At 35.6% G+C, this 25,547-nt stretch overlaps 1 protein-coding gene and 1 pseudogene across 3 annotated transcripts in view; one reads left to right on the forward strand and one right to left on the reverse strand.

The window, feature by feature from the left end:
- The window catches only part of RSRC1 (arginine and serine rich coiled-coil 1), a 440,840-nt gene that overhangs the window by 80,389 nt on the left and 334,904 nt on the right, over positions 1 to 25,547 (forward strand). The window lies entirely within an intron of this gene.
- LOC147379403 (putative ribosomal protein eL39-like 5 pseudogene) lies at positions 24,762 to 24,970 on the reverse strand (annotated as a pseudogene).

Consider the following 25,547-nt stretch of genomic DNA (forward strand, 5'->3'; position numbering starts at 1 on the left):
CCTTCCAAGGAGTAAGTGTCTTTTTTTTTTTTTTTTAAACTTTACATAATTTTATTAGTTTTGCCAAATATCAAAATGAATCTGCCACAGGTATACATGTGTTCCCCATCCTGAACCCTCCTCCCTCCTCCCTCCCCATACCATCCCTCTGGGTCATCCCAGTGCACTAGCCCCAAGCATCCAGTATCGTGCATCGAACCTGGATTGGCAACTCGTTTCTTACATGATATTTTACATGTTTCAATGCCATTCTCCCAAATCTTTCCACCCTCTCCCTCTCCCACAGAGTCCATAAGACTGTTTTAAGTGTCTTTTAATTTCATGGCTTCAGTCACCATCTGCAGTGATTTTGGAGCCCGAAAAAATAAAGTCAGCTACTGTTTCCACTGTTTCCCCATCTATTTGCTATGAATTGATGGGACCGGATGCCATGATCTGGTTAGTAGTCTTTATTTAAAACTATTGTTAATTTTATTAACACTTTGAGGTTAATATTTAAATATATGTGATTGGTGGGCCTGGAGCATATGGATCATTTTACTTACATCATTCCAATGTCTATTAACTTTAAAGTAGGTACATGCTTCTCATTAAACATGAATTTGAAGAGATACTTATTTTTGATAAAATCCTGATTATTTGTTACCAGACTCAAAGGTTAACCTCAAGTGTTATATTCTCTATAGCCTTCCCTGACTACCATGCTTACTTCCTATTCAGATTTTTTTATGCATATACAACATATCACTGAATATACATTAGGAGTTAACCAAAAATGTTAAACATAAATTTGCCATATGAACACACTGTTAGGGATCTGCCCAAGAGAAATGAAAACATGTATCCATCCACACAAAGACTTGTATATGAATATTCTCAGTAGCATTATAGACTATTTATAATAGTCTAAAGGTGAAAACTATCCAGATGCCCACCAACTGATGAATAGTTAAAAAATGTGGTCTGTTCACCCAGTGGAATATTATTCAGCAGTGAAAAGGTCCAAGCCTCTGGTATCTGCTTGTAATCGATGGACCTCAGAAGTATTATGCTAAGTGAAAGAAACCAAATACAAGAGATCAAATATTGTATCATTCCATTTATTTAAATGTCCAGAAAAGGCAGATGTGTAAAGACAGAGCATAGATTAGTGATTGCCTAGAGTTGGGTGGGGATAGGGATTAATAGTAAATGAATATGAAAGATCTTAGGGGTAATGAAAATGATCTAAAACCAATTTATGTTGGTGGTTGCACAACTTGATAAAACTACTAAAAACTAATGAATTGTACACAAAAGTGTGGATGAATTTTATAATATGTAACATATGTCTCAATAAAGTTATTGAAAATAGAATAAAGAAATCAAGAGTGCAAGATGATATATTTTATCTCGCCATTGGCACTGTAGCTCAATGTGAAGACTTAGCTTAATGCTGGGCAGTTTGACCAGCTTAGACAGCTAGGTGCTTAATAAAGGGTTGCTTTAAGTTTTAAGTAGTTGTACTTTCAAATTAATCTGAGTCTCAGTTCAGTTCAGTTCAGTCGCTCAGTTGTGTCCGACTCTGCGACCCCATGAATCGCAGCACGCCAGGCCTCCCTGTCCATCACCAACTCCCGGAGTTCACTCAGACTCATGTCCATCAAGTCAGTGATGCCATCCAGCCATCTCATCCTCTGTCATCTCCTTCTCCTCCTGCCCCCAATCCCTCCCAGCATCAGAGTCTTTTCCAATGAGTCAACTCTTCGCATGAGGTGGCCAAAGAACTGGAGTTTCAGCTTTAGCATCATTCCTTCCAAAGAAATCCCAGGGCTGATCTCCTTCAGAATGGACTGGTTGGATCTCCTTGCAGTCCAAGGGACTCTCAAGAGTCTTCTCCAACACCACACTTCAAAAGCATCAATTCTTCAGCGCTCAGCTTTCTTCACAGTCCAACTCTCACATCCATACATGACCACTGGAAAAACCATAGCCTTGACTAGATGGACCTTTGTTGGCAAAGTAATGTCTCTGCTTTTCAATATGCTATCTAGGTTGGTCATAACTTTCCTTCCAAGGAGTAAGCATCTTTAATTTCATGGCTGCAGTCACCATCTGCAGTGATTTTGGAGCTCAAAATAATAAAGTCTAACACTGTTTCTACTGTTTCCCCATCTATTTCCCATGAAGTGATGGGACCAGATGCCATGATCTTCGTTTTCTGAATGTTGAGCTTTAAGCCAGCTTTTTCACTCTCTACTTTGACTTTCCTCAAGAGGCTTTTTAGTTCCTCTTCACTTTCTGCCATAAGGATGGTGTCATCTGCATATCTGAGGTTACTGATATTTCTCCCAGCAATCTTGATTTCAGCTTGTGCTTCTTCCAGCCCAGCCTTTCTCATGATGTACTCTGCATATAAGTTAAATAAGCAGGGTGACAATATACAGCCTTGGCATACTCCTTTTCCTATTTGGAACCAGTCTGTTGTTCCATGTCCAGTTCTAACTGTTTCTTCCTGACCTGCATACACGTTTCTCAAGAGGCAGGTCAGGTGTTCTGGTATTCCCATGTGTTTCAGAATTTTCCAAAGTTAATTGTGATCCACACAGTCAAAGGCTTTGGCATAGTCAATAAAGCAGAAATAGATGTTTTTCTGGAACTCTCCTGCTTTTTTGATGATCCAGCGGATGTTGGCAATTTGATCTCTGGTTCCTCTGCCTTTTCTAAAACCAGATTGAACATCTGGAAGTTCACTGTTCACGTATTGCTGAAGCCTGGCTTGGAGAATTTTGAGCATTACTTTACTAGCTTGTGAGATGAGTGCAATTGTGCGGTAGTTTGAGCATTCTTTGGCATTGCTTTTCTTTGGGATTGGAATGAAAACTGAACTTTTCCAGTTCTGTGGCCACTTCTGAGTTTTCCAAATTTGCTGGCATATTGAGTGCAGCACTTTCACTTCATCATCCTTCAGGATTTGAAATAGCTCAACTGGAATTCCATCACCTTCACTAGCTTTGTTCGTAGTGATGCTCTGTAAGTGATGCTCTCCACTTGACTTCACATTCCAGGATGTCTGGCTCTATGTACCTAGGAAAATATTCCAGAAAGATGAGGGCCAGTAAGTAGGATAGGTGAAATTTATTTACTTAAAGCTTTTTATTTGTAACAGATAACAGATAAAAGTGCAAACATCATGTGTTCAGTTCAATAAATTATCTCAAAAACATATCTGTTTAAACAGTAGTGAGGCTGGGAAATAGGATATTAAGACTGTCTTTGAATTCCTGCTCATATGTCAGCTTAATGCCAAACTATTTTTTTTTTTTCCTTTTCTTTTGACTTTGTTGGGTCTTCATTGCAGCATGCAGGCTCTTTTCTCCTTGCTTTATATTAATGTTTCTTTAGGCATGTATTATTATGCATGCTTACAAATATAGAATTGTAATAATCCTGAGCTTTCCTCATTGTAAAATGTCTGTCTTCTGTAAATGCTTTTGGCCTTAAGATTTAGTTTGTCTGGTATGAATACTTTGGTTACTGTTTGCCTGGTAGATCTCTTTTTATTCTTATTTTGTCGAACTTTCTCTGCCCTTGTGTTTTATATGTTTCTTGAAAGCAGCATTTCATTTTCTTTTGCTTTTTTTTTTCCCCTATTACTTGGTTTTTATTTGGAATACTAGTTCTTTATCTGTAATAAATTTACAATTTTTTTCCTCCCAATTTGAGTCAAATTTAGCTATCTTTTTCTCTAGAATTTTGATCAGAGTCTGACAGCCTTTTCCTATACCCACATTATAGGAGAATTCATCCGTGTGCTCTTGTAGTACTTTTTTGAGATTTATTTTTGTGTTTAGATCTCTAATCCATTTGGAGTTTCTTCCTGTATATGGAGTGTTGAATATTTCTAATCTAATTTGCTTCCAAATTATTATGTAGCTACCTTCTAAGCCATTTTTAAAAATATTGGCTTTACCACAGTACTTATCACTTTTAGCATATTCTAGATTTTTATGTGTTGCTGCTGCTGCTGCTGCTACTAGGTTGTTTCAGTCATGTCTGACTCTGTGCGAACCCATAAATGGCAGCCTTCCAGGCTCCCCCGTCCCTGGGATTCTCCAGGCAAGAACGCTGGAGTGGGTTGCTATTTCCTTCTCCAATGCATGAAAGTAAAAAGTGAAAGTGAAGTCGCTCAGTTGTGTCTGACTCTTAGCGACCCCATGGACTGCAGCCCACCAGGCTCCTCCATCCATGGGATTTTCCAGGCAAGAGTACTGGAGTGGGGTGCCATTGCCTTCTCCGATTTTTATGTGTAATTGGGTCTATTTGTAGACTTTCTGTTCCATTCCTTTTGTATGTCTGTTCATATTCCAGTATAAGTTCATTCTAATTATAGAAGCTTTGTACCATGTTTTAATATCTGGTGGGTCTATTCGTCCTTAAGAGTTCTGTTTTTTGTTTTGTTTTTTACTGTTTTCCTAGCTATTATTGGATGTTTATTTTTCCATATGAATTTTAGGTTCAGCTTTTCTAGCTCCACATAAGTACTCATTGGAATTTTTATTGGGATTGCATTATATTTGTAAATTAGCTTAAGAACTGACATCATGATGAAGCTGAGATTGCCTAACTGAATGAAAAGGAATGTAGTACCATTTGTTCTAGGTTTCCTGTGTGTGTTTCATGAGTGCTTTACAGTTCTTCTTCTTTTATTTTTAATTAGATTTTGAACATTTTTTTGTTGTTTATTCCTTAATATTTATTTTTAAGTTGTTATTGTGAATGGAGTTTTTTTCATCCATTATCTTTTCTTACTGGCTGTTTGCACATATGAATGCCATTGACTTTTACATACTAATTTCATATCCTGAATTATTTTTGAGTTGAGTTGTTACCTTTTTTGTTTTGAAGTTCTTTTTGAATGGTTTATTTTTTTTCTCTAGGGTTTTCAAAATATCTGCAAATAGCGATAGTTTTATTTCCATTTCGTATAGCTCTTGTTTTGTTTAATCTAGTTGCATTGGCTAGTACTTCCAGAATAGTGTTTATATATCCAGAATAATGTCTTCATGTATTTTTTAAATTGCACATTCTATTTTGAGATAATTACGGATTTGTATGCAGATGTAAGAAACAATAGAGAGATCCCATGTATCTTTTTTTCCAATTTCCCCAATGGTAATATCGGTAGTAAAATCTTAAAAGCATATTATTGACAATGATAACAGCCAAGATAGAAAACCATTCTGCCACCACAAGATGGGGGCTTCCCTCATAGTTCAGTTGGTAAAGAATCTGCCTGCAATGCAGGAGACCCAGGTTCGATTCCTGGGTTGGGAAGATCCCCTGGAGAAGGAACTGGCAACCCACTCCAGTATTCTTGCCTAGAGAATCCCCATGGACAGAGGAGGCTGGCAGGCTACAGTCCAGGGGTCATAAGAGTTGGACATGACTAAACCACCACCACCACCACAAAATTCCCTCATGTTGCTCCTTCTTGCCTTTTGCTTGTATCCACTTCTTAAACGACGGCAACCAATCTGTTCTTCTATAATTCTTGTCATTTAAGAATGTTATGAAATGGAATTATGTAATTTGGAAGCTTTGGGATTGGCTTTTTTCACTCAGCATGTTTCCCTGAAGATTGATTTCAGTTGTTGCATGCATCAGTATTTGTTTTTATTGCTGGGTAGTATTCCATGGTATGGATATACCATCGTTTTTTGTTTTTTTTTTTTAATTCACCTATTAAGTATATCTGGATTACTTACACATTTTGGCTATTATAAAAAAAAAAGCTGCTGTGATGATTCATGAAGAGATTTTTTGTGAATATGTTTTAATTTCTGTGGAATAAATGCCCCAGAACACAATTGTGAGATCATAGTAGTAGCATGTTTAGTTTTGTAAGAAGCTGACATGCTGTTTTCCGTAGTGGTTGTATCATTTTACGTTCCAGCTAGTGTTGTATAAGTCATCTAGTTTTTCTGTATCTTGCTAGCAGTTGATGTTGTTACTGTTTTTTTTAATTTTAGCCTTTCTGATAGGTACTTAGTGATATTATGGTTGTAGCTTTCATTGCCCTAATGGTTAGTGATGTTGAACATCATTTCACGTGCTTTGTTACTTGTATATTCTCTTTGGTGAAACTTCCGTTAATTTTCTAATGGAATTTTTTCTTTGTATTTTAAGAATTCTTAATATATTTTTGATGTTAGTCGTTTGTCAGATACATGGTTTGCAGATATTTTTCCCAGCCTCTTCATTTTTTCACAGTGTCTTTAATGGAGCAAAATCTTTTAAGTTTTGATGATGTCCAGTTTATCAATTTTTCCTTATATGGATTATGTTTTTGATATCAGATATAAAAACTCTTTGCCCAGCACTAGATTATAAAGCTTTTTCTCTTATGTTTTCTTCTCGAAGTTTTGCAGTTTTATGTTTTACATTTAAGTAGATCAAAGATTGATCTACTTTGAATCAATCTTTGTGTAGGATATGAAGTGTAGGTCAAAGTTCGTTTTGCCATGTGTATATTTTTAAAAGCTCCTCAGGTAGCCATAGTGAATCACTGAAGTAAATCATCAGCAAAACCATTTCGGGTCCTGAAAGTTTATGAAATACTTTTTTCAAAATGTGTTGAGGAGCACTTTATGTTAATTAGGGTTCTATGGACAAGGGAACAAAATTAATTTGGTGAATGTGGCATAGCAAGGCTCTTTCTTGGAACTTAGAATTCTATATATGTGAGAAAATTCCTATCACCTGGGGTAATTTGTCTGTACTTGAGAGGGTATGATGGCAGAATTGTCCCAGAGTAGAAAAAATGTTGCAAATGTCAGCTTTTGTGTAAAGTTGGGAATACATGCATTTTTTTGTTGAAAAATAATGATAAAAGACCTCACTTTATTGAAATTTTCCTTATAAGTTCTCCTAGATGTTATCATATAAATAGTATATAGTGTTATAACTTATCTGTATCTTATAATACATATAATATTTTATTAGAAAGAAGAGAAAATGTCATTAATTTTTAATATTTAACTTAGACATGAGAAATAAATTAGATAAAAGATATCTAAGTGAATTTATTAAGGAAATATTAAATAATCATGTGAGATTAAATTGGAAGAAAGGAAAATTGAGAAAGTATATGAATTTATTCATTTTTAACAAATATTCGACTGTTCTTTTTGACAGGCATAGTTCTTAGCTCTTGGGATATGTTAGTAAATGAAAGAAATTGCTCTTGTAGAGCTTAATTTCTAGCAGGGAGGATAGTTGATGAATAATAAATATAATAATCAAATTATATAGATATTAGGTTTTATGCAGTGATAAAAATAGAAACAGAACAAGACATTGGAAGTTGTGCAGATCATAGGAGAGGTTGGGTTTTACTGTTTAGCAAAGTGTTAAGGATAGAATTTAATGAAAAGATAACATTTGGGTAGAGGTTTTAAGGAGATGAGGGAATCTGAAATGTCTGGAGAACAATAAGATTGTGGGAAGAGCCAGTGCAAAGGCAGGAAGGTATCTGGTGTGTTTCTGTCTTTTGAATTTTGTAAATTAACTCCAAATTATTTATAAAGTTCATAGTGTCAGAAACATGTACGTGAAACTTAATGAACATAAGCTAATTTTATAAATTCCTTTTGTTAGGGTTGTAGGGAAACTCCCCATCTAGGGCTCATATTGGCTTGTCAGAGGGCCAGAGATTATGAACTTTGTTTTTAATCCCTTCATGGTATAATCTTTGATATTCGAAACTCTGGCTTACTCAAGCCCAAACATGAGTAGTTAAGGTAGTCTTTTAGGTTTCCCCAAAATCTCAGGATTAATGTAGCCTACGTGTAATGGAAAATACTTGGAGAGTATGAGTGAAAACCTTTTTATTTTAAGCTTCTTTTTGCTCAGATTGAGTGTTTTGCATTCTGTAGAGTATTTCAAATAATTAGAATTCCTTTTTTTCTGACTTAATCTTTTTGAGTACTATTCCTCCTCTGAGGATAGGTATTTCAGGTTTTATTTTTCATGAGTAGCAGTTTTTTTTTTTTTAATATATATAAAGGAAGTTCAAGTCCAGTTGTATTATGTTTTTGCTAATGACTTGAGGATATCAGTTATGGCATGGTGTACTGAGCTGTATAGTAATATAGTTATAGTGTGTAATTTTGAATAGTAGGCTATATGATCCTGCACCATTCTGATTTGATGGTTCCCAGTGTCTGATTTTAACTTAATTACATATTCTCCTATATTAAATTGTCAATTGTCTATGCTTCCAACTCTAACACTCCTCCATTTTAACCTGTATTAATGCAGATAAATGTAAGTAATTTAATGGGAAAATATCTTTCTCTCTATTTAATTATCTGTAAGGGAAACTCTGGGTGATAATTGGAGGATTTTGAAAATACATTTCAGGAGAATAAAGTGTTTTTTGTCTTACTATTTTCAAGAGAATAAACTGGGTTTTAATATTCTTTATTTTTTTAATACCAAGTTTAAGTCAAATGACACTTGCAGTTATTTTTAAAAATATGTAGCCTCTTTTCCCCTTAATCAGTAGTGAAGATGGAAATCAGTGATGACTTGTGCTTGAAAAAAGAAATACCTTTGTATTATCTGTGTAAGTTGATCTTCTAGTGAGTTTATGGGCTATTCATTATAATAATGATTTAGTTAGCAAATTATGGTCTTGCTTGTCTTGTTTAAAAAGGAAAATAGCAGCTTAAAATAGATGTAACTACATATTGAAACCATTTCTTTTTATCAAGGCCCTTTGAAAAAACAAAAGGAGTTATATACAAGTAAAAAAGGTAAAATGATAATTTCTAAATTTGAATATGAGCCTAAACTAAAAATTTCTTTTTAGTTTCATTGTTGATAAAAAGCCACACATGCTGATGCTGTTGAGATGGGCTGTCACTTTCAGGGTTACTTTTTTTACTTGTTGATATTGTTCCAATAGTACAATCAGTTGTTTACACTGCATCTTGAACTTGAATTTGGGAATAACTTTATCAAATCACTGGAAACATGCAATAAAGATCTAGAGGGAAAATCCAGAAAAAAATAAGATTTTTGAATTTTCAGTTAACTATAGATGTCCTTTTACATTTTTGTCTTTCTTTTGTTTCTTCTATCTTGGAACAACAGTTTAAAGACAGAGACTTTGTCTCTTTCTGAAAAAATCTCCTCTTCTTCCTATTATACTCTTAATTGGGTGGGGGAGGGAAACTCACACTAGGATTATTTTTGAAGTACTCGCCCAAATCAAGAAATAAACTAACATGTGCCTTGATTTCAGATATTCTTGCTTCTGGTGCCTGAGTATACAGTACAATACAAAATACAATAATTCTGGATGTATGTTCCTGATTATGTTTTTATTTATAAAATATGGTGACCATTGAGATAAGTTTCATGCCCTAGGTGTCTTGCTTTTTTTGATTCTTTTATTACCATTAAATAAGCCTTTGTCTGGCAATTAACATATTGACATAAGCAATTTTAAACTTTTTCACATATATGAAAGAGCTGCAATAAACAAAGGAATTGGAAATCTAAGTTAAAGGCAGCAGAATGAAATCTGATTTGTAAGCTGTCAGTCTGTTCCCCTTAAATTCTGTTTTATGTGGTTGCATTTAATGAAGTCTTGCAGCAAGTTGCTTGAGGCTTTTTAAAAATAATTAAAAAAATTTTTAGTAAAAACTTAGAACTAAACTGTTTAGTATCTTAAGTTCTTTCAGGTTTATAATAGAATTTGCTATATAGTAAGAGTATAGCAAGATTTTTGTTTGAGTTTTTATATATATGAATAAGGAAGTAACCTTTTAAAGGACAATTTTAATTTAAAAAACTTAATTATTGTGAGTAGAATGATCTGTATTTTTTCCTCTCTTTTAATTTTGAACATGAAATTATTATTAATGTTAATTATATACACAGTTATATTTTACAATATAGTTATTATTTTAAAAGGTTTTTTTTTTGATGCAAGGATTCCATGAAGACTTAAAAATTTCATGTACAAGTTTAAATTTTGCTAATTATAAAGTGTGTTAAGTTGATATATTTTTATTTCCAAAAACAGGATGCCCAAATTAAAATTCATGTTTGATAATTTAAACTTGTGCATAACAGCCTTATTATTTAAGGACAATTTTGAAGTTTAGTGTCTTTGATATGTAAGTAGAATGCTACATTATTTAGCTAGATGAAGAAAGTAAAATGTTAAGGTCTTGGTTCACTCAGTTGATAAGCAAGCATTTTCCTAACTTTCCCCAACACACACACACACAGTGCAGGGATTTGCTTCATTGTCTATTTTATTTTGGAAAACGATGCATTTTTCTCTTACAAATATTATCGTTCTTTTAATTAAGGACTTTAAAAAACACTTCACCTTTGAAAAAATATCTTATTTTTATACACTTTAAACTTGCTAATGATAAATATAGACTACTAATGAAATTATTGGCCAGGTAAACATCATTTTCATTTTTAAAATTATATATTCTACTTTTAAATTTAAAATGATTATTTTAGTGCTGATAAGAACTAACAAGAGTGATCTCATACTTATGGGCATCCATGAAAAACCTTATCCAAAAAATATAATGTTTAAAATATATTACTGGTAGCTACCAGTGGCTAAAGAATTTCATTTGCTGATTTTATTCTTTTACTTCTTTGTAATTTAAATGCTTTTATTTAAAAATTTGACTTAAGGATATTGTAAAGTATATAGCATTTTAAGATTAGATGGTGTCCAGAACATACAGTCCAATGAGTTAGTCCAATGTAATTGGAGGAATTATTAAATGACACTGACCTCATTTCCTTTAGAACAATGAAAATTAATAGTTTCACGTTTTATTAGGCTGATATTCCAGATGTAGTGTACATTTAATTAAGTGTAGTTTCCTTTTAGTTATGGTATGTGTATCTGTTTTTTGTCGCAAATTCTTTCTAGTTTTACAGTTTTCCACATGTTTTCTTTCACCATTTATGATTTTTTTCAAAGCAGAGCTATAAGGATTTAAATCACTTTAGCATGCAGCAAAACAGTTCCCATTCAAACAATAAACGCCATTTTAAAAAGCCTTTAGATCTTCTGTCACTTCATAAATATAAATGTATAAAAACGTTATGCAGTTGTAGTACCCACCTGCTAATTAAATGCAGATTTTCTCAAACTTACTTAAAATCTGTCTATTTGTTTCAACTCTGTCTCTGTTCAGAATACATATGGCCCTTGTGAAACTAATTATGCTTATGGAGCAGCTGTTAAGTTTAGTGCAACTAATTTTATCCAATATTTTACATTTTAATTGATTACCTGTGAAGAAATTAGCAAATTAACACTTATTGTACAGTAACTGAATGGTCTTTTATGGTTACTTTCAGATTTAAGAAGTGAACCAAACACTGATGGAATAAAGACATTTCTAGGACTTTCAGATAGGAAAGTTATTGGTGGACCTTGATTATCTGGTGTGAAAATTTAGGAAGACTGATGAGTGATGCCAAGCATCTGTGTGTTCTGTATCTTAAACATGAGAAGCAGATTGGAAAGTAATAGCTTTTTTGCAGAATTTTGGTAACATATGGGCTTATCTGGATCTAAGAAGTCTTTGAAGATCTTTGAACTTGACTAAATGACTTAACCTTTGGCATAGTGGGTGGGTTATATGCTTTTTTAGAGGGGAGGCACTAGATTCTGCATTTTTCTTTTGCTTTTTTTCCTTCCCAATTGTACCTTTTAATATCTCTTAAAAATGGGGGGCTAGACATGATGATTGGGAATTTTTGAAGATTGACATGACTAATTCTAAGACATTTAGTTGAATGGATCTACCTATAATAAAGTGGGGTTAAATATTTAAATAATATTTTAGAAATGAATCTGTAGATATTTGTTTCCTTCTTTATAGATTTTATTTGAAAATGATACTGCAATCAGATCTTACTGACAGTGGGCTGTAGTTGAAAGGATGTGGACAGACCTGTGTTCAAATTTCAGCTCTATCGCACATTTGCTCTGACCTCTGAACTTTTCAGAGTTCAGTATTCTCAAAGCAAAACTCAAACCAAACCAAACCCCAAGTTGTCTGTTCCCCCACCAAAAAAAAGTTCCCCCAAATGCCAAAAGGAGATGAAAGTAACAACTCTATGTTTAAATACTCTGGAAAATTAAGAGATAAAATAGATAAATACAATTGGCATACTTCTTAGCATTTAGAAGATTATTACTAACAATAGGGGCAAATGTCATTCCCTATAATACTGCTATATAAGAGATATACTAAACAAGCATATTATTCATATTTTAGAGCATTCAGTCTTTCCCAGCATCAGGGTCTTTTCCAGTGAGTCGGCTCTTCATATCAGGTGGCCAAAGTATTGGAGCCTCAGCGTCAGTATCAATCATTCCCAATGAATATTCAGGGTTGAAACAACATTAAAAAAATTAAGATCCTGGCATTTGGTCCCATCTGTGCCATGCTGTGCTGTGCTTTGTCACTTCAGTTTTGTCTGACTCTTTGCAACACTATGGACTGTAGCCCACAAAGCTCCTCTGTCCATGGGATTCTCCAGGCAAGAATACTGAAGTGGGTTCCCACATCACATCATGGCAAATAGAAGGGGAAAAAAGTGGAAGTAAGTGTAAGTTTTAGGTCCAAGTAAATGTATCTAAAAGACGCTTACTCCTTGGAAGGGAAGTTATGACCAACTAGATAGCATATTCAAAAGCAGAGACATTACTTTGCCAACAAAGGTCCGTCTAGTCGAGGCTATGGTTTTTCCAGTGATCATGTATGGATGTGAGAGCTGGACTGTAAGAAAGCTGAGTGCCAAAGAATTGATGCTTTTGAACTGTGGTGTTGGAGAAGACTCTTGAGAGTCCCTTGGGCTGCAAGGAAATCCAACCAGTCCATTCTGAAGGAGGACAGTCCTGGGTGTTCTTTGGAAGGGCTGATGCTAAAAGCTGAAACTCCAATACTTTGGAGTTTCCAAACTCCAAAGTATTGGAGTTTCAGCTTTTAGCATGCTGAATAGTCATGCGAATAGTTGACTCATTGGAAAAGGCTCTGATGCTGAGAGGGATTGGGGTCAAGAGGAGAAGGGGACGACAGAGGATGAGATGGCTGGATGGCATCACTGACTCAATGGACATGAGTTTGAGGCATCACGGACTGGATGGACATGAGTTTGAGTGAACTCCGGGAGTTGGTGATGGACAGGGAGGCCTGGTGTGCTGCAGTTCATGGGGTCGCAAAGAGTCGGACACAACTGAGTGACTGAACTGAACTGAACTGAAATGTATCTGAAACTTTAATAAGATAGATTCTTCTTCAGTTAGGGCACTTCAGTTCAGTTCAGTCTCTCAGTCGTGTCCAACTCTTTGGAACTCCATGAACTGCAGCATGCCAGGCCTCCGTGTCCATCACCAACTCCCAGAGTCCACCCAAACCCATGTCCACTGAGTCAGTGATGTCATCCCAACCATCTCATCCCCTTCTCCTCCTGCCCTCAATATTTCCCAGCATCAGGGTCTTTTCAAATGAGGCAGCTCTTCGCATCAGGTGGCCAAAGTGTTGGAGTTTCAGCTTCAACATCAGACCTACCAATGAACACCCAGGACTGATCTCCTTTAGGATGGACTGGTTGGATCTCCTTGCAGTCCAAGGGACTCTCAAGAGTCTTCTCCAACACCACAGTTCAAAAGCATCAATTCTTCAGTGCTCATTTTTCTTTATAATCCAAATCTCACATCCATACATGACTACTGGAAAAACCATAGCTTTGACTAGACAGACCTTTGTTGGCAAAGTAATGTCTCTTTTTAATATGCTGTGTAGTTTGATCATAACTTTCCTTCCAAGGAGTAAGTGTCTTTTAATTTCATGGCTGCAGTCACCATCTGCAGTGATTTTGGAGCCCTCAAAATAAGGTCTGTCATTGTTTCCACTGTTTCCCCATCTATTTGCCATGAAGTGATGGGACCAGATGCCATGTCTTAGTTTTCTGAATGTTGAGCTTTAAGCCAACTTTTTCACTCTCCTCTTTCACTTTCATCAAGAGACTCTTTAGTTCTTCTTCATTTTCTGCCATAAGGGTGGTGTCATCTGCATATCTGAGGTTATTGATATTTCTCCCAGAAATCTTGATTCCAGCTTGTGCTTCCTCCAGCCCAGTGTTTCTCATGATGTACTCTGCATATAAGTTAAATAAGCAGGGTGACAATATACAGCCTTGACGTACTCCTTTTCCTATTTGGAATCAGTCTTTTGTTCCATGTCCAGTTCTAACTGTTTCTTCCTGACCTGCATACAGGTTTCTCAAGAGGCAGGTCAGGTGGTCTGGTATTCCCATGTGTTTCAGAATTTTCTACTAGGGCAATATGTTATATATAGTTATAATAGTGAGGGCACTATGAATAGGGAATTACAGGGATGCACAAATAATCCCTGTTTACAGATACTTGGTCTACAATAGCTAGAGGCTTTATCCTCTGTACTTAGTGAGGACAGTTAACTTTGATTTGGCAACAGTACTGATCCAGATAAATATCTGTGAGGTAGATGTAGACTCAGTTAGTGACCAAAGCTGAAGAATATTAGTGCACTTAATTATCTTAGTTAAAATTCAGAATGTGTGTATTTTCTAACAAAATAGCATTTTGTCATTGGGTATATTTAAAATAGTCTTTTGGTATACCTGGAAAAGGTCAGTTTTAATTCCAATTCCAAAGAAAGGCAGGACCAAAGAATATTCAAACTACTGCACAATTGCACTCATTTCACATGCTAGCAGAATTATCCAAGCTAGCCTTCAACAGTACATGAACCAAGAACTTCTAGATATTCAAGCTGGATTTAGAAAAGGCAGAGGAACCAGAGATCAAATTGCCAATATCTGTTGGATCATAGGAAAAGCCAAGAGAATTCCAGGAAATCATCTACTTCTGTTTCATTGACAATACTAAGGCCTTTGACTGTGTGGATCACAACAAACTGGAAAATCCTTAAAGATATGAGAATACCAGACCACCTTACCTGTCTCCTGAGAAGCATGTATGCAGGTCATGAAGTGACAGTTAGAACCGGACATGGAACAACAGACTGGCTCCAAATTGGGAAAGGAGTATGTCAAGGCTGTATATTGTCACCCTGCTTATTTAACCTATGTGCGGAGTACCTCATGCAAAATGTCGGGCTGGATAAAAGGCAAACTGGAATCAAGGTTGCTGGGAATCAATAACCTCAGATATGCAGATGACACCACCCTTATGGCAGAAAGGGAAGAGGAACTGAAGAGCCTCTTGATGAAAGTGAAAGGGGAGAGTGAAAAACTTGGCTTAAAACTCAACATTCAGAAAACTAAGATCATGGCTTCTGGTCCCATCACTTCATGGCAAATAGATGAGGAAACAGTGACAGACTATTTTGGGGGGCTCCAAAGTCACTGCCGATGGTGACTGCAGCCATGAAATTAAGACGCTTGCTTGCTCCTTGGAAGAAAAGTTATTATGACCAACTTAGCATATTCAAAAGCAGAGACATTACTTTGCCAACAAAGGTCCATGTAGTCAAGGCTATGGTTTTTCCAGTGGTCATGTATGGATATGAGAGTTGTACCATAAAGAAGGCATGATGTTTCAAATAATAATTTTAGCCTTTGAGTGGAAAATTTTAAGCATACATTAAAACAGACAATAATATAGTAAGCCTCATGTAGCAATGATCTAACTTCACCAGGTAGTATTTTGACAATATCAAGTCTTGCTTTTCAGCTCTGTTAGGATGGATCCAGAGTACCTTTATTCTATGGCTAATTTAGCTCCAAAATTAATACTTGACTCCATACAATACCTTATGTACAAAGTGTCTCAACTCTGACTGGTAGAACACTATTTCTCTCCCATATGATATTCTGAATTTGTATTGCTGTCCAGTGTATTTTTTCATGGTCTTTTGGCATTTAATCTCACATATTTGTAGACTGGAACTTGTCAAAGAACTAAAGAGCCTATGCAGATTTCTAGAGAATCCCTTTTCTGTCCAACTTCTTCTCTTTGGTATAATGCCTTAGAAAACTCAGTACTTTAGCCTCTTTGAAGGTTTGTCTCTGTCTCCCTAGCTCAGCAAGTCTATAAATCTTTCTCTCCATGCTCTGTTGGTTGGAAACTTCCTCATGGCAGTAAGCCAGGGCAATCCCAGGGTTCCCATTTTTTTGTTTGCCTTTTCTTAGGGAGTCACACTTGTATGCTGCCATTTGTCCAATGTCTGACATAGTTGTTATACACATTTTGTCTGCTTTTCTACTTGTTTATAGTGGGAGGGCTATTTCCATAGCTTTTAATAGCTTAGGAGCAAAAGGCCATTTAACTACAGAAATGATTATTTTATTTGCGATTTATTTTTCTTTGTCATTTCCAGCAAGGATTTATCAGCTTTATTAATCTTCTCCGAAAATCAACTTTGTCCTTCTTGATATTCTGGTTAATTCATTTTTTGCTTTTCAAGTTTCTTTCCTTTTACTATCTTTAAAAAAAATTTTTTTTATTGGAGTATAGTTGATTTACAGTGTTGTGCTAGTTTCAGGTGTACACCAAAGTGAATCTGTTATATATATATATATATGTTTGATTCCTATGTTGGGAAGATTCCCTGGAGAAGGGAATGGCTACCCACTCCAGTATTCTTGCCTGGAGAATCCCATCGATTATAGTCAATAGGATCACAAAGAGTTGGACACTACTAAGTGGCTAAGTACACACTCTCTTTTAGATTCTTTTCTCACATAAGTCATTATAGGGTATTGAGTAGAGTTCCCTGTGCTACACTAAGTCCTTACTAGTTGCCTGTTTTATACATAATAGTGTCTATATATCATCCGTCTCCCAATTTATTCCTCCTTCCTCTTATCCCCTGGTTCTTTTTTCCGTCTTTGAGTATAGTTTTCCATTCTTTTTTTAATTCTTTGAGATGGAAGCTTAGATCATTTATTTTAGCTTTATTCTCTTCTAATACACATATTCAATGCTACAAATACTCTTTTTTATACTTCAGCTATAGCCTACACATTTTAGATGTGCCATATTTTAGTTTTCATTTAGTTCAAATAAAACTGTGACTTCACCTTTCTTGTGTGTTATATAGAAATATGTTACTTTATTTCCAAACATTTAGAGGCTTTTCTAGTTGTCTTTTGTTTCTTTCTTTTTTCTTCACTATTGTTAGAGACCAAAGCCTGAAGACCTTTCAATTTTGAAATGTGTTGAGATTAGCTTTATGGCCCATCATAAGCTATGAGCCATGCCATGTAGGGCCTCCCAAGACCGACAAGTCACAGTGAAGAGTTTTGGCAAAATGTGGTCCACTGGAGGAGGAAATGGTAACCCAGTCTAGTATTCTTGCTGTGATAACCCCATGAACAGTATGAAAAGTCAACAAATATACTGGAAGATGAGCTCCTGAAGATTGCAAGGTGTCCAATATACATTACTAGAGAAGAACAGAGGGCAATTACTAATAGCTCCAGAAAGAAGAAACAGTTGGGTCAAAGCAGAAATGACACTCAGTTGTGGATGTGTCTGGTGGTGAAAGTAAGTCCAGTGCTGTAAAGAACAGTATTGCATAGGAACTTGGAATAATGTTAGGCCCATGAATCAAGGTAAATTGGACATGGTCAAGCAGGAGATGGCAAGCTTAAACGTTGACATCGTAGGAATCAGTGAACTAGAATGGATGGGAATGGGCGAATTTAATTCAGATGACCATTATATCTACTACTGTGGGCAAGGATCCCTTAGAAGAAATGAAGTAGCCCTCATAGTCAGAAAAGAGTCTGAAATGCAGTACTTCGGTGCAGCCTCGAAAGTGACAGAATGATCTTGGTTCATTTCCAAGGCAAACCATTCAGTGTCACAGTAATCTAAGTCTATGCCCCAACCAGTAATACCAAAGAAGCTGAAGTTGACTGGTTCTATGAAGACCTATAAGACCTAGAACTAACACCAAAAAAAAAAAAAAAAGTCCTTTTCATCATAGGGGATTAGAATGCAAAAGTAGAAAGTCAAGAGATACCCAGAATAATAGGCAAGTTTGGCCTTGAATACAAAATGAAGCAGGGAAAAGGTAACAGAGTTTTTCCAAGAGACACACTGGTCATAGCAAACACCTTTTTCCAACAGCACAAGAGATGACTCTACACGTGGATATCACCAAACAGTCTTCCTAAATCACTGCAGATGGTGATTGCAGTGACAAAATTGAAGGATGCTTGTTCTTTGAAAGGAAAGCTGTGGCAAACCTGGACAGCATACTAAAAAGCAAAATCATCACTTGTGATAAATGTCCGTATAGTCAAAGCTCTGTTTTTTCCAGTAGTCATGTATGGATGTGAGGTTTGGACCATAAAGAAGGCTATGTGCTGAGGAATTGATACTTTCAAATTGTGGTGCTAGAGAAAACTCTTGAGAGTCCTTTAGACTGAAAGGAAATCAAACTAGTTAATCCTGCTGCTGCTGCTGCTAAGTCGCTTCAGTCATGTCCGACTCTGTGCGACCCGAGAGAGGGCAGCCCACCAGGCTCCCCCGTCCCTGGGATTCTCCAGGCAAGAACACTGGAGTGGGTTGCCATTTCCTTCTCCAATGCATGAAAGTGAAAAGTCAAAGTGAAGTCCCTCAGTCGTGTCCGACTCCTAGCGACCCCATGGACTGTAGCCTACCAGGCTCCTTCGTCCATGGGATTTTCCAGGCAAGAGTACTGGAGTGGGTGCCGTTGCCTTCTCTGTAGTTAATCCTAGAGGAGATCAACCCTGAATATTCATTGGAAGGACTGATGCTGAAGCACCAATACTTTGACCACCTGATGCAAATAGCTGACGCATTGAAAAAGACCCTGATACTGGAAAATATTGAAGTCTAAAGAAGAAGGGTAAGATGATTAGTTAGCGTCACTGACTCAATGGACATGAATTTGAGCAAACTCTGGGAGATAGTGGAGGACAGAGGAACCTGGTGTGCTGTAGTCCATGGGGTCACAAAGAGTTGTCAGACATAACTTAGCAACTGAACAACAACCAAAATTCATATTTGAATTTTATAGTCTCTTCTGCTGTGTTTTTTTGTGGTGTATGTTTGTTATCAGTTAAAAACTTTGGGTCTAACTTTGCTTGTTTTCTTCTAGTTGCTTTGTATGGATGTTAGATTCAGGGATTGAACTGAAGCCCTTGCCAGTGAGAGCTCAGAGTCTTAACCATTGGACCTCCAGGGATTTCTCTAGATTCTTTTTTGTTGTTTATGATAATGTACAAAATTTTCCTGGATTGGCAGTAACAGACAATTTAATTGATGGGCTGAAGGTTTTGTGTGACTTATAAGATTTCTTGAATGGCAGTATGCTATCATTAATGCAGTGAGGTGGAATTTCTTTAATAAATGGGAAACTTTATGGGGAAAGCTAGGTCTGTTTTCAGATCCTTGATGTCCTCTTGTTTTTATAGAGCCCTGAGCTTCAGCACCTTGTTTTCTGCTTCTCTTTACCACCAAGCCACAAGTGGACACTTCCCTTTTCAAAAGTGCATCTCTTTCCCTGAGCGTATGTCTTTTTTTTTTTTTTTTTTAATTCCTGTTTGGTATGATTTTGGTTGTTTTGGAGATGAAAGTAGATATCTGAGTTCAAAATGTCATCTTGACATGGAATCCATGTTAGTTTAATCAATATAAAATTATAAATATAATTTTAATTATAGTTGTTTTAATTTATGGTAAATATAGTCTATTTTATAGTATTCTACTTGAGACTATTTGAAGTATTGTCGTTATTTTTTCGAAAGATAAAATATTAGGATATTTATTTTGATTACATGTGTTTAGAATTTATTAGCCAATTAAGAAACTTGACAAATTGGTTTTTGAGGGCAGTAATTCATTTTATGTAGGGATGTTATGGTGATTCTTCCTATTGTGTAGATATTGAAAGCATTTATCTGGTATAATAGACATCTTACTGTCCATTTATTACTTATATATTGTGTGTTCTAGAGTGCCACATTTTTTATCAAATATTTCTTTGGTTATAATATATCTCCATATTGGCTTTGGTACTCTAGAGACTTCTAGAGTGATTTATCAGAAAGGTATTTATTTAAGGAATGAGGGGAAAATAACATTGGAAATTGTAGTATAGTTTCTTTGACTTTTTGTTTCTGTGGTCAAGTAGGAAAACTCTTTAGTTTTTATTCTTGATGGAGATCCTTCAAATATGTAATTAAATTTACTTAATAAAGTAAACAGGGTTGTTAATAGTCTAGGATGTGTATTTTACTCAAAATTGTGTAATTCTTATGACTGCAAAGAAGTCAGCAGCTTAATTCATCTAAAATATATATTTGATTTTGTGGTCCTTTTTTAACAGCCTTTAATAATATTGTTGTAAAAACTGTGTTTTGGATTTGCTATCTTTTTTCTGTTTATTCTCTCCAGAGTTGTGTTTTGCTTCTTGTAGTCTATAAGCAAAGTTAAGAGGCCTACAATATGATAATTAAAATAATGAATATTAAAACATTTGGGGGGGGAGCTAGTAGCTTATATTTGTATACTATGATGTTTTACAACTTACTGTTTTAATTTGACCTTATGAGTGACTTAAACTATGTATGTGCTATTGCTATCATAGGTCATTGAGCCATATCAGCAACATTCATAAAAAAAATATTTCAGAATGGCATATGTTGCTTGTATGAAGACATAACGAACAAGATATTTTTGTAAAATGGTAGGCATATGTTTTCTACAGTCGAGTCTTTGTGTTAGGGAAAATTATAAGATGAATTTGGAGATAATTGAGTTTATTTCAGCTATTGGGTAGGTTGGAAGGAGTAGAGATTAGCAAAGTAGTTGCAGTGGGAAGAGTGAGGCAGATAGTAATTGATAGAAGGTTTCTAGTTGTGGTGTTTATTTTTGCTTTGATGGTGATTGAATTATCCTACTTTCAGGTTTCTCTGGGACAGGGCTAGTTTAGGTCTTTTGTCCTTATGTTATAATGCCTTCCTGGACTCTAAAAAGTATCTCTCTTTATTTTCCAAAGGCTTAAATGATGGGTGATACGATTTTCCTGTTATAGAAAACTGGCGAATATCGTGTATTTGGTTGCTAAGGTTTCCTGTGGAGAAGACAAATAATCTTTAATCAAGATGATTATTATTTACCTTCCTATATAAAAGAAATATATTGAAACTGTAATCCTTAGTCAGACTTAACATTTTAAAAGTCTGTCAGAAGCATAATACTTCTCTGTACTGGATTAGCTGTGGTTTGAGGGAAACATTTCATATGTTCTGACTCAGATTTTACTCATTCATTTGGATTAGCACATCCCACAGTTACTTTTTTCTCAGTGCCTGCCTACTCCCAAATCACCTGCTATCTCATAATTCAGCAGGTACTACTATTTAATCCTTATAATAATCCTGAATGGTAGATATTATCAACATTTTATAGGTGAGGAAACAGATGTCCAGAAAGAAAGTAACTTGTTTGACGACAGGGTTATATGAGAATTTATTTTGTTTAGATTTAATACTTCTTTGGCTTTGGATATATTAAGAGCATATGCATTTAGTTTTTAAGATACCATAAATACATGATTTTGCCACTATCTACCTTATCTGTGGTCCACAAATGAGTCTACATTTTGTCCAATAGTGTATTTTTCTTAGTTGTTCTTGCTGTTTAGTTGCTCAGTCATGTCCGACTCTTTGCAACTCCATCGACTGCAGCATGCCAGACTTCCCTGTCCTTCACCATCTCCTGGACCTTGCTCACGTCCATTGAGTTGGTGATGCCATCCAACCATCTCATCCTCTGTCATCCCCTTCTCCACCTGCCTTTTATCTTTCCCAGCATCAGGGTCTTTCCAGTGAGTTGGCTCTTTGCATCAGGTGGCCAAAGAATTGGAGCTTCAGCTTCAGCATCAGTCCTTCCAATGAATATTTAGGGTTGATTTCCTTTAGGATTGGCTGTTTGATCTCTTCGCAGTCCAAGGGGATTGGACTTTCCTTGCAGTCCAAGGGGACTCTCATTTAGAAATGAACTTAAAAGTTTTATTTAAAAAAAAGAAAAGCTCTTAGGGATTTGTTGTTAATAGTTTAAGCTAATGTTTGACTCATTTCTCTTTTGCTATTCTATATTTTCACTAGTTCAGTGAAAACTAATTGCCAGAATTATAATGTAAAACCAAATTAAGATAATATACTCTGTGTGTGTGTGTGTGTGCACGTGTATACTGTGTATGTAATGGCCATGGTTATCACAAAAAAGGTCTCCCCCTTTTTTATTATTATTGCTTTCTTTTCATCCAAAAACTTTAAAGTCTGACTGAATATTATTCAAAGATTTTAGAATTATCTGTTAAAAATTTTATATATCCACATATAATAAAATATTTAACTAGAAATGAATACATAAGTGTCTGTAGGGCAGTTCAGTTCAGTTCAGTCGCTCAGTCGTGCCTGACTCTTTGCAACCCCATGGACTGCAGCACACCAGGCCTCCCCGTCCATCACCAACTCCGGGAGCTTACTCAAACTCATGTCCATCGGGTCGGTGATGCCATCCAACCATCTCATCCTCTGTCGACCCCTTCTCCTCCTGGCTTCAATCTTTCCCAGCATCAGGGTCTTTTCAAATGAGTCAGTTCTTCACATCAGGTGGCCAAAGTATTAGAGTTAAATTGTTGCTAAATTAAAATTTTATGTGGAAGAGGAGTGTGTCAAAATTAAGAGAGAAAGTAGTCAAAGAGAAAATCCTGCAAATTTACCTTTTGTAAATTAGGATAATAAACCCATATTGACATTCCTAGCAATAAATATTGTTTTGTTTTGTTGTTTGTTTAGTTGCTAGGTTGTGTCTGACTCTTTTGTGACCCCACAGACTGTAGCCCTCCAGGCTCCTCTGTGCATGAGATTTCCCAGGCTGAAATACTGGAGAGGAGTGCCATTTCCTTCTTTAGAAGATCTTCCCAACCCAGGGATTGAACCTGCATCTCTTGCATTGACAGACGGATTCTTTATTGCTGGCAATAAATATTGTCGCTTCTCAAAATCACTTTTTAAAACAAGTGTGTGATCTCATGATGCAGTATTGCTCTTTACTCACTGAATGAACCAGTTAGGGATGAAAAAGAACAGAACTTACTACCCGTGAAACTCATATAGTTTTCTTCAAGCCCTATATATGTCCTGAGTACCCCAGACTAGTTCATGTGATCTCTTTATCAACAGTCTTTTTTTTAAATCTCTTTGATGATTTGTGTTTTCTCGTTTCTTATTTGTTTGATTAGTGTAGCTAGTGATTTACCAAATCTGTTGATATTCTTGGGAAACCAGAGTTTGGTTTTGTTAATTTTCTTTATTGCTTTCTGTTCCATTGATTTTTGCTTTTTAATGTTTCCTTTTTCTCCCTACTTTGAGTTTACTTTTCTCTTCTTAGTCTAGCTTCTTAAGATGGAACCTTAAGTAATTGATTTTAGACTTTTCTTTTCTAATGGAAACATTTAAAGCTATAAATTTCCCTCTAAACCTTGGTTTAGTTTCATCGCACAGATTCTAAAATGCTATATTTTTATTGTCTTTCAGTTCAAAATATTTTCTTTTTTTTTTGTGATTTCTTACTTGACCCATGATTTATTTAGAAGTGTATTATTTCATTTCTACACTTTTTATTTTTTCCCTAGACATTGTTACTGAATTCTGACTTAATTCTGCTGTGGTCAGATAAACATATTTTGTATGATTTATACTTATGAATCGACCATTTGATCATCATGAAGTATCCATTTTTTAATTGGGGTGATAAGTTAGTTTCTTAGTGTCTAGGGTGATAGTTTAGTTTATTTGATATTAATGTATTCATTCCAGCTGTTCTGTGTTTACATGATTTATCTATATTTAGTGCATATCTTAATCATCAAGGACTTATTGTATAGCACAGGGAACTCTACACAATACTCTGTGATAACCTAAATGGGAAAAACATTTGAAAAAAAAAATACATGTATATGTATAACTGAATCACTTTGCTGTACACCTGAAACTAACACAACATTGTTAATTAACTATTCTCTAATGTGAGAGTTGGACTGTGAAGAAGGCTGAGCGCTGAAGAATTGATGCTTTTGAACTGTGGTGTTGGAGAAGACTCTTGAGAGTCCCTTGGACTGCAAGGAGATCCAACCAGTCCATTCTGAAGGAGATCAGCCCTGGGATTTCTTTGGAAGGAATGATGCTAAAGCTGAAACTCCAGTCCTTTGGCCACCTCATGAGAAGAGTTGACTCACTGGAAAAGACTGATGCTGGGAGGGATTGGGGGCAGGAGGAGAAGGGGACGACAGAGGATGAGATGGCTGGATGGCATCACCGACTCGATGGATGTGAGTCTGAGTGAACTCCGGGAGTTGGTGATGGACAGGGAGGCCTGGCGTGCTGCGATTCATGGGGTAGCAAAGGGTCGGACACGACTGAGTGACTGAACTGAACTGAATATAAAATAAAAAAAAATTTTTTAATGGAAAAAAGTACATTATCTTGTTGATAGTTTATAGTTTTGTGTTGCTTTTTAATTTATTTGGGCAAACTCTGGCTTTTTTTCCCTTCTCAAGCAAAAGGTATTTTTTACCAAACCAACCTGCTAGTGCAAAACTATAGAAACAGAGAAAAATCATTTTCCCAATAAGACTCATCCGACTGTCCAGTTGGTAGTGACACTTTCAGAGTGATATGGTAGGATGTAAGCGACTTTGTGCCATCTCTTGTGTGATTTCATATAGACCCAGCTTGATTCTTCTCCAGTGTCTCATCTTGGAGTTATACTTGATTTATTACTTGTTTTCATCCGAATCTATTGGAGAATGGAACAACTCTGCTTTTGTTTTTTGGTCAGGAATTGCTTAATCTTGAAAGTCTTATGGAAAGACATGGGAGCCTTTTCAGCCTCCTTTTGGGTTAATGAATATTTTTAAAGAAATCTCTTTTGGTTCATCGTTTGGGTTTTTAGCTTTACTTCTTTGTATTTTGTTCCTCTTCCTCCTCCTTTTTTTTTCTCCTATAAATGGTCAATGTAAGGATTACATATATACCCTTACCATTTCAGTGTACTTAGAGTTAGTATTTCACTGTTCATGTGAAATGTAAAAACTTTCTAACTGTATATGTTCATTTACCTGCCCCATTATTTATTCTTTAGAGATTACATGCATTATATCTACTTTAATTATAAACCCTATAGTAAAACACTGTTTTACTTTAAGTACATATGTATTTTAACTAAATTAAGGGAAGTACTTTTTTAATTTACCCTTAGATTTACCATTTCTAGTGGCCTTTATTTCCTTTCTAAAGGCCCAAGTTTCCACCATTTATAATTCTGTTTAGCCTGAAGAAATCTCTTGAATACAGACTGTAATGTACATTATTAACTGTTGATGATTATGATTTACTTTTCCTTTATCTCAAAAATGCCTTTGATTTACTTTTATTTTTTGAGGGATATTTTT

The sequence above is a fragment of the Bos grunniens genome, chromosome 1 (assembly GCF_055505025.1).
Source record: "Bos grunniens cultivar Pamir isolate PY7600 chromosome 1, Bosgru_T2T1.0, whole genome shotgun sequence".
NCBI classification, from domain to species: Eukaryota; Metazoa; Chordata; class Mammalia; order Artiodactyla; family Bovidae; genus Bos; species Bos grunniens.